The 7,992-nt window shown below is 48.0% G+C and overlaps 1 long non-coding RNA gene across 1 annotated transcript; it reads left to right on the forward strand.

Annotated features, from left to right (window-relative positions):
- The first annotated feature begins 4,440 nt into the window (after positions 1–4,440).
- Positions 4,441–5,309, forward strand: LOC310820082. The gene is made up of 3 exons (XR_014554797.1): positions 4,441–4,579; positions 4,785–4,931; positions 5,100–5,309. It is a non-coding gene; the product is annotated as an uncharacterized lncRNA (long non-coding RNA).
- Positions 5,310–7,992: the final 2,683 nt, after the last annotated feature.

The following is a 7,992-nucleotide window of genomic DNA, read 5'->3' on the forward strand; positions in this document are numbered from 1 at the left end:
CGGTAGCTGCACCGAACACAGTAGGAAAGCACTGCAACGCATTGTGAACATAGCTGCTAAGATCATTGGTGCCCCACTCCCATCCCTGCAAGAGACTTACTCCACCCGCCTCACCCGCAAAGCTACCTCGATTGTGAGCGACGCAAGCCACCCCGCACACAGTCTGTTCAGCCTCCTGCCTTCTGGAAGAAGGTATAGGAGCCTCCGTGCCCACACCACCAGACTCACGAAAAGCTTCATACCCCAAGCTGTCAGGAAGCTAAATTCTCTCCCCTCACTTCCCCCAGCCACAACCTCCAAGCTGTCAGGAAGCTGAAACCACCACCCCCCCTCCCAACCCTTCAGCCCCCCCCAAAAACACTACGGACTCTGGACAATCCACTATTCTATTGCTACAATGCACTATTGCACTATTATTTTTTTATACAGAATACACAGTATTTGGCTGCTATTTACTGTCTTTACTGACTGCTCTTTTTGCACTGTTTAAATTATTTTTATTGAATGTTTTACTTTTAGTATGTGTTATCTGTTGTGCCTGGGCACTTTATCTGTCTCACCGTGGGAGAGTGAGAAACGTCCTCTCGATTCCTTTGTATGTCTTGACATGTGAAGAATTGACAATAAAGCCACTTTGACTTTGACTTTGGATGGAAACAACAGCGTGGAGGCAACCGCAAAGTTCGACCGCCAGCTCACCAGGACAAAAGGGGGGAAAGGAATTGCTTCCGATGCGGTAAGGACCACCCCAAACAAGTGCAATGTGTAGCCAGGAATGCTCAGTGCAGGAATTGCCAGAAAATCGGACATTTCGCTGCAGTCTGTAGGTCAGCTAAAGTAAACGAGTTAGTGAACGTCAGGTCAGAGCACGAGGCAAGTCTGAGTAGTGGACAGTTTCTAGGAGAGATTAAATCAGCATGCAAGATTAAAGATTCCACCACACCATGGACTGTGAAATTACACATTAGCAACACGCCAGTCACCTTCAAGATTGACACCGGCGCCGACACCAGCGTGATATCAGAGGATACTTACCATAAGCTCAAACACCAGCCTGCATTAGCCAGGGACAACACCTCTCTCGACAGCCCGGGAGGTAAACTTAATTGCCTTGGACTTTTTAACACTACGGTGAAATATGCAGGCCAGTACTATAAATTCACCATCCACGTAATCAGAACAGCTAACGGCAGTGACCTGTTAGGACGTAATGTGGCCGTAGCCATGGGCCTGGTTAAAAGACTGAATGAAATCCAGAGCACCTTTGATGCAGAGCTGGGCCTACTGAAGGTCAAACCAGTAAAAATTCGTCTCAGAGAGGAGGCTGTCCCGTACAGTGTGAGCACTGCGAGGAGAGTGTCCGCCCCTTTGTTTCCCAAGGTCAGAGCTGAACTGGAGAGGATGGTGGGATGCGGCGTCATCGAGGAGGTCAAGGAGCCAACGGAGTGGTGCGCTCCGATGGTTCCGGTCCCGAAAAAGTCTGGCGAGGTGAGGATCTGCGTCGATCTGAAGCGGCTCAACACAGCCGTAAAAAGAGAGCGGTATGTGCTACCTACCATAGATGACATACTGCCAAGGCTGGCAGACTCACGTGTATTTTCCCTGCTGGATGCAGCCAGTGGGTTTTGGCAAATCCCACTGGACAGAGAGACTGCCAAGCTCACAACATTCATAACACCATTGGGGAGGTACTTTTTCAAACGGCTTCCTTTCGGGATCGCCAGTGCCTCCGAAATTTTTCAGAGGGAGATGTCGGTGCTGTTCCGCGACCAGGAGGGAGTCGAGGTGTTTATGGACGACATCCTTGTCCACGGTAAGGACGAGAACCAACATGAGGAGAGACTCCAGGCAGCGCTACGGATCCTGAGGGATGCCGGCTTGAAGCTGAACGAGGGGAAGTGCCGTCTGCGTCAGAAAAGACTGACGTACCTTGGACACTGCATCGACAAGGAGGGCATTCGGCCCGACCCATCCAAGGTGAGCGCCATAATGGAGATGCAAGCACCAAGCGACGTGCCAGGCCTGCGGAGGTTTCTAGGCATGGTGCACTACCTGGGGAGATACCTGCCCAGCCTATCAGACACAGTAAAGCCCCTCAACGACCTGCTGAAGAGTGATGTGGCATGGACCTGGGACACGCCCCAGGCCGAGGCCTTCAGCCAGGTAAAACACAGCGTATGCACAGCACCCACACTTGCATTCTATGACATCAACAAGCCTACAATAGTCAGCGCAGACGCCAGCAGCTACGGGCTGGGAAGCGTACTGCTACAACGGCACACTGATGGACTTAAACCTGTGGCATTCTGTTCAAGAACACTGACAGATTCCGAGACGCGCTACGCGCAAATAGAGAAAGAATGCTTAGCAGCCGTCTGGGCTTACGAGAGGTTTTCTCATTACTTGTATGGGCTAGAAAATTTCACGGTTCACACAGACCACAAGCCGTTAGTGCCCCTAATCAACAACAAAGATCTCGACAGTTCCTCTGCGATGCCAACGTCTGCTCATGCGCCTGATGAAATACAACCCCACTGCAGAATATGTGCCAGGTAAAACACTGACAGTAGCTGACACACTTTCTAGACAGCCATTGCCTGTAATGCAAAATGAAGTGTCAGAACTAACCTGTGATGTCTCAGCATTGGAAGATGCAGTCCACTCAGCATGGCCGGTGTCCCCGTCCAAGCTGGAAAGGATCAAGCATGAGACAAGCACGGACTACAAGCTCCAGGTGGTGAAGAGTCTGGTGTTGCGTGGCTGGCCAGACCACGTGAGTAGCGTCCCCGTGCAAGCTAAAGCGTACCACCAGTGGGGAAACAGCCTGTCGGTCTCAAAAGGACTGGTGCTGTACGGAGAACGCATCGTCATCCCGCACAGCATGAGACACGACATTCTCAACCGTCTGCACGACGGGCACCAGGGCATCACCAAGTGCAAGGAGAGAGCACGCATGAGCGTGTGGTGGCCAGGCCTGGAGAGAGAGATCCAGGACCTCGTGACAAAGTGCCCGGACTGCCTGCAGGTTACACACATCACAGTCATATCGACTGGCAAACAGGTCCTCTCCAGAGTCAACACCAGCAGCAGCAGTGAGAGCAGTGACCCACAACCTCCTCAGGTGTGTGTTTTGCAGAAATGTGTTTGTTAGTACGTTTCATAGTTATAACTATCGTGTGACCTGATATATAAACCAACTGCATATATAGTGGCAAACATGTCCCATTCTTGTAAATGTCGCTTCTCCACCTATAGCCTGTGGACGACGTTAGATGTGTCTGTGCCCAATATGTTTCTTTTTGCAAGTATTGTAAAATTGAAATTCTCCATCAGAAAAAGGTACGAAAGGTAGAACCAGAACCCACAAAGATGAGGCAGGCAGTCAGTGTGATTGGCTCCAAGAGGCTCCCTCCACCCACGCAAGTAGTTGGTAAGTGACCAGCGGAATACTACAAAGACAGTTTCTGTTGGGTCGGAAATGCTTCTGTCATCTTTTAGTCTGTCTCTAATGTGTTGGAAATGTCCTTTTGTTGCATTGTTTTTGTTAGATACTCTTCTGTCTTCTCCTAGCCAAAACAACTAGACCTATGGGAGCGGCTACTGTAGCTGCTGGGCCCTCTGGAGGTAAGATACTATTTGTTAGATTGAAAAATACAATAAATTCAAGCCAAATTAAGTGCCATGATATTCTATGTATGTCTTCTCATTGGCCAGGTGTCAAGAAGAAACCAGTTGCATCTGTTGCTCAAGGAGGTAATCTTGGTTTTCATGTATTAATAAATTATCCATAATTAAATCAGTTTTATTTGCATGGCTCAACACTTACTGTAACAATACACTACAGAACAACAACTTGGTTTGAATTTCAAGTGGTATTTAATCGGCAGAGTTATCTAACAAGTTCACAAAAAATCTTCCTTCCTATTCAAAGATACAAATGTGTTGACATTTTTTGTCCTCAATGCATATAGCTACTGTTGGAGGTGCACGGCGGCCTGGATGGGACCTTAAAGGCCAAGTCGCGGACATGACAAGGAAGATGCAAAACTATCAGAGCAGAACCAAAACACTGAGCCAAGAGAATGGCGAGCTGAAGGAGTCCTTCAACATAAGTCAGCAGAAGCAGGCGGAGATGACCGCAGAATTAAAAGTGCTTCGCCAAAAGCTCAGGTAAACAATCCAATGGGCTTGCCTACCTAGGTCCTAGGGCACTGTCACATTGAGTCAAACCCACAAACAATTAGGCTCAATTTATTCTCCTGGGAGCCAGATCAGAATTATTTGCTGGACTACAATTTAGTTTTAAGCTAAGGCATGTAACTTATTAACTTGACCAGAAGGGAACACTGGGTGTCCTGCTCTTTTTCGTCCACATACTTCAGTTGTGTTCACAAACTGAATTTGTTGGCTGTTTGTGTGTTGCAGCCACCATGAGGCCCTCTCTGGTGTTCAAGAGCAGCTGGAGGTGGTGACCAGCGAGAAGATCACCCAAGACAAGAAGTTGAACAACCTTGAAAAGGAGCACAAAGTTGTCCAGGGTGTGAGAGATGATCTGGAGGTGGCGCTTCACAATGCACAGGTAGAGCACTTTTTGTGTATTTAAACACAGACTAATCATCATTGCTAATGCTATGATGTAAGATTTTAAATTGACTTTTTAGATTTAGATTTTCAACTAGAAAGTCCCATTGTGCTAAAAAGCGTAGTAAGGTTTTCTAAAATCCCAAGTTCCAATATCTCATGTCTTGGCTCATCAACACTTTACTCTCCTCCCTGCCTGGCAGACCAAGCTCTCTCTGCAGGGGGCCACCCTGAGAGAGGCCCAGGAAATGGTAAGGAGCCTGGAGGAAACTGTTGCCCACCAGACAGACGAGCTCCACTCTGGAGAGATGGAGCGCAGGAGACTGCACAATGAAATTCAAGAACTCAAGGCAAGTCCATCTGTGGCCCACTCAAACGGGTATATCAATGCATCGCCCATAGAATTGTATTTCAGGGAACTGAGATGATTCTCTACAGCATACTTTTCTGTCTACAACATGCTGAGCCATTTCACCTCCCACCCTAACAAGATGCCCACGACACTCTTATCTCTGCAGGGGAACATCCGGGTGTTTTGCAGAGTGCACCCTCCACAGGCAGGCAACCAGACTGACCACATACAACTTCCGGCAACAAGGTCCTCACACTGGCCAAGACTGAGGAGGTTAGAATCATGCAAAAAAAAAAAAGAGGGAGCAAAAAGCACTGCATATTTCAGTGTAGTCTTCTAATGTCGCTCTGATTGTCAATTAAACTGGTCCGAGTTCGACTGAGGACACCGTGCTCTGAGTAAGTTCACGAGAGGACTCTCTGCAGGCCCCACAGGAAACCGGTTGCTAAGCTATGTGGCTCAACTAAGTAGCTAAAGCTAAGTCCCTTTTAAGGAAGTGCTCTGTCCCTCAACTCTGTGTTAAAACAACAGAATAAAACAGCAAAATAATCGAACAAGTCAATAAATCAAAAACAGTAAATCAATCTATACTTCATATTGTTACTCTTACCATTTCAATACTTGATTATAGATACAGTAGTACTCCATCTTTTTGTGGATGTGCTTCGCCTACTTCACTCCGTAGGCCTTACATAACATTTTCCTGTTATGCAGTAATAAAACTCTGTATCATCAAAAAATAAACTTCAGTAATATAGTATCATACATCAGTAAGATTACACAATCAATTATTGGTATTCTTGTGTACTTAGTACTTTCATTGATTACTTGTCGTCATTAGAATGAGGCCTATGCAGATATGCTGACGTGGGGTCATACACTCACACACTGGTTCCTTTGAAATGGTTATGTGGTTACATATATTTGAATCAACAATCATTCAGGGATCTAGGGGTGTCGAGTTGATGATCAGCTCCATCACCTCCTCTTCCAGTATTGGCATCTCCAGCTGTGGTAGGGTCATCTTATCGATGAGGTCAAAGATGTCGACCCCGTCTGGCATCTCCACAGCCATTGGTAGACTGCTGAGTAACATTGCTCCCGTCTCTGGTGTAAGGGTTGGCATTCTAACATCCTGTTGCATAGGTGCAGGGTATAGGTAGAAGAGAGAATTTGACCGAGGAACATCCACAGCCGCGGTGTGCCTCATCAGGTTCGGTAGGATTAGGTCAGCTGTAGCCACAGCTCGGGACGTTGGCTCTGGTATGGTGTTCAGGTCGGGGAAAGGCCGTATCAGCGACAGTACACATTTACAATAATTGTCCTAGGTAGGTAGCTGATAAAAATGTATTGGTGTCATAAGCAAATAGGATAAAGAATACAGCTTTGGATATAGATCATTCATATAAATCCCCCAAAGTAATGGACCATGGATAGATCCTTGCTATACCCCACAAGTTAAAGGTTCATATTTGGATTCTGTCCCATTCCAAGAGACAAACTGTTTACGGTCAGACAGATAGCTAAGAGGGAAATCTCACTCCCGTCGACCAGGAGAGTGTCAAATTTTGGCTCCCTGCACAGAGTCTCCCTCTACTTGTGTGCTTCCCTGTGTGCTGTTGTACCTGTAAAACGCTACACTAAGATGTCACTCATATGCAAAGCATATATTGACCTGTATTTTGGACTGAACTTACCACTGAATCGCGGTCAACCTGTTGACCGCAAAGAGCTGCACACCGGTTGATTCTGGCCCCAGGTATGCTCTGGCCAGCAGGGTGGTTATTCAGGAACTGGCTGAAGATGGCGGCTACCAAGCGGCTGATGCTAGGCCATTTGCCTGGTCCCTCACCTTGTCCATGCAAGCAGCTACAGAGACAATACAGTTAGGTTTGCTATGAATGTGTAAAGAATAGTTGTTGTTTTTTTACTCTCAGAACAGTCAAGTATACGTGCCACTTCAGGCAGTCAACTCCTCTGATGACAAAGCTCTTTGACGTCCGTTAGCGCCCCTGAATGATGTGGTCCCTGAACTTCTCCTTGTACACCACTGCAGCTTTATCATTGTCTGGGAGCCTATCCCAGAGAGCAATGATCTCAGCTGCATGGAGATCAGAGATGCAGGGCACCTGACTCCTGGCCAAGAGAATGATATGCTGGTAGCCTACCACCCCATTAGGTCCTTTGTAGTCCTGGGAAGGTAATTCAAGTACAAAAAGACACAGAAAGAGATGAATCAATGCAAATGTATGACGAGGAAGCAATAATTTATATGCATCAATAACATATCAATTTCACCATAGGAGGAGGAGGAGGAGGTTGGGTGGCAGGGCCGGTGGGCCGGGCGGCAAGGCCAGGGGCTGACGGTCCATGTCTTCCAGACTGTGGAGAGAAACGGATAAGGACCCAACTCTCTCGTCCTCCCTCTGGTCCTCTTCTCCCTCATCCAGCTGCAGGTCGTCTGGCACGTGGTCAGAGGCGTCTGGGTCATGCCCCAGATTCTCCTGCAGCTCACCACTGTTCTGGGACAGCAGGTAGTCCACCCCGATCAGCTCTCCTGAACAACAGGACACAACGCACAACAGGAGTTAGAGGATTGATTACAAAATAGATGAGTGAAACAGAGAGAGAAAGGGTGAGTGAGTAAACAGGTGTGTGTTGTGCGTACCGGTGTAGACGGAGGGTCTGGTGTCCTTCACCAAACTGCAGCCCAGGAGCTGTTGACTCAGACTGTTAATGGTGGCCTGCATGGGTCTATCATAGGAGTGCAGGGTCTGCCATAGAGTTCCTTGAACGGGACGAGATCTGCTCGACAGCTGGTTTTTTTGTTCCATTCGGGAAAGGCGTGCAAATCAGATGTTCCAGGGGGTGAGGGACTGCAGGGGGGCCTGAGTGAGGGAGTCGACTCAGATGGTGGGTAGGTCAATGGCTGTAAGCCTACAAGAAGGGGGACAATGCCGACCGTAACAACTGGTGGCCTCTGACCATGCTGTGCATAGATTATCAGCTGTTGGCCAAGGTCATGGCTGACCGTCTTCGCACAGCCCCTTCCCTACGTC

This window comes from Argentina silus (assembly GCF_951799395.1).
Source record: "Argentina silus genome assembly, chromosome: 19".
In the NCBI taxonomy this organism is placed as follows: domain Eukaryota; kingdom Metazoa; phylum Chordata; class Actinopteri; order Argentiniformes; family Argentinidae; genus Argentina; species Argentina silus.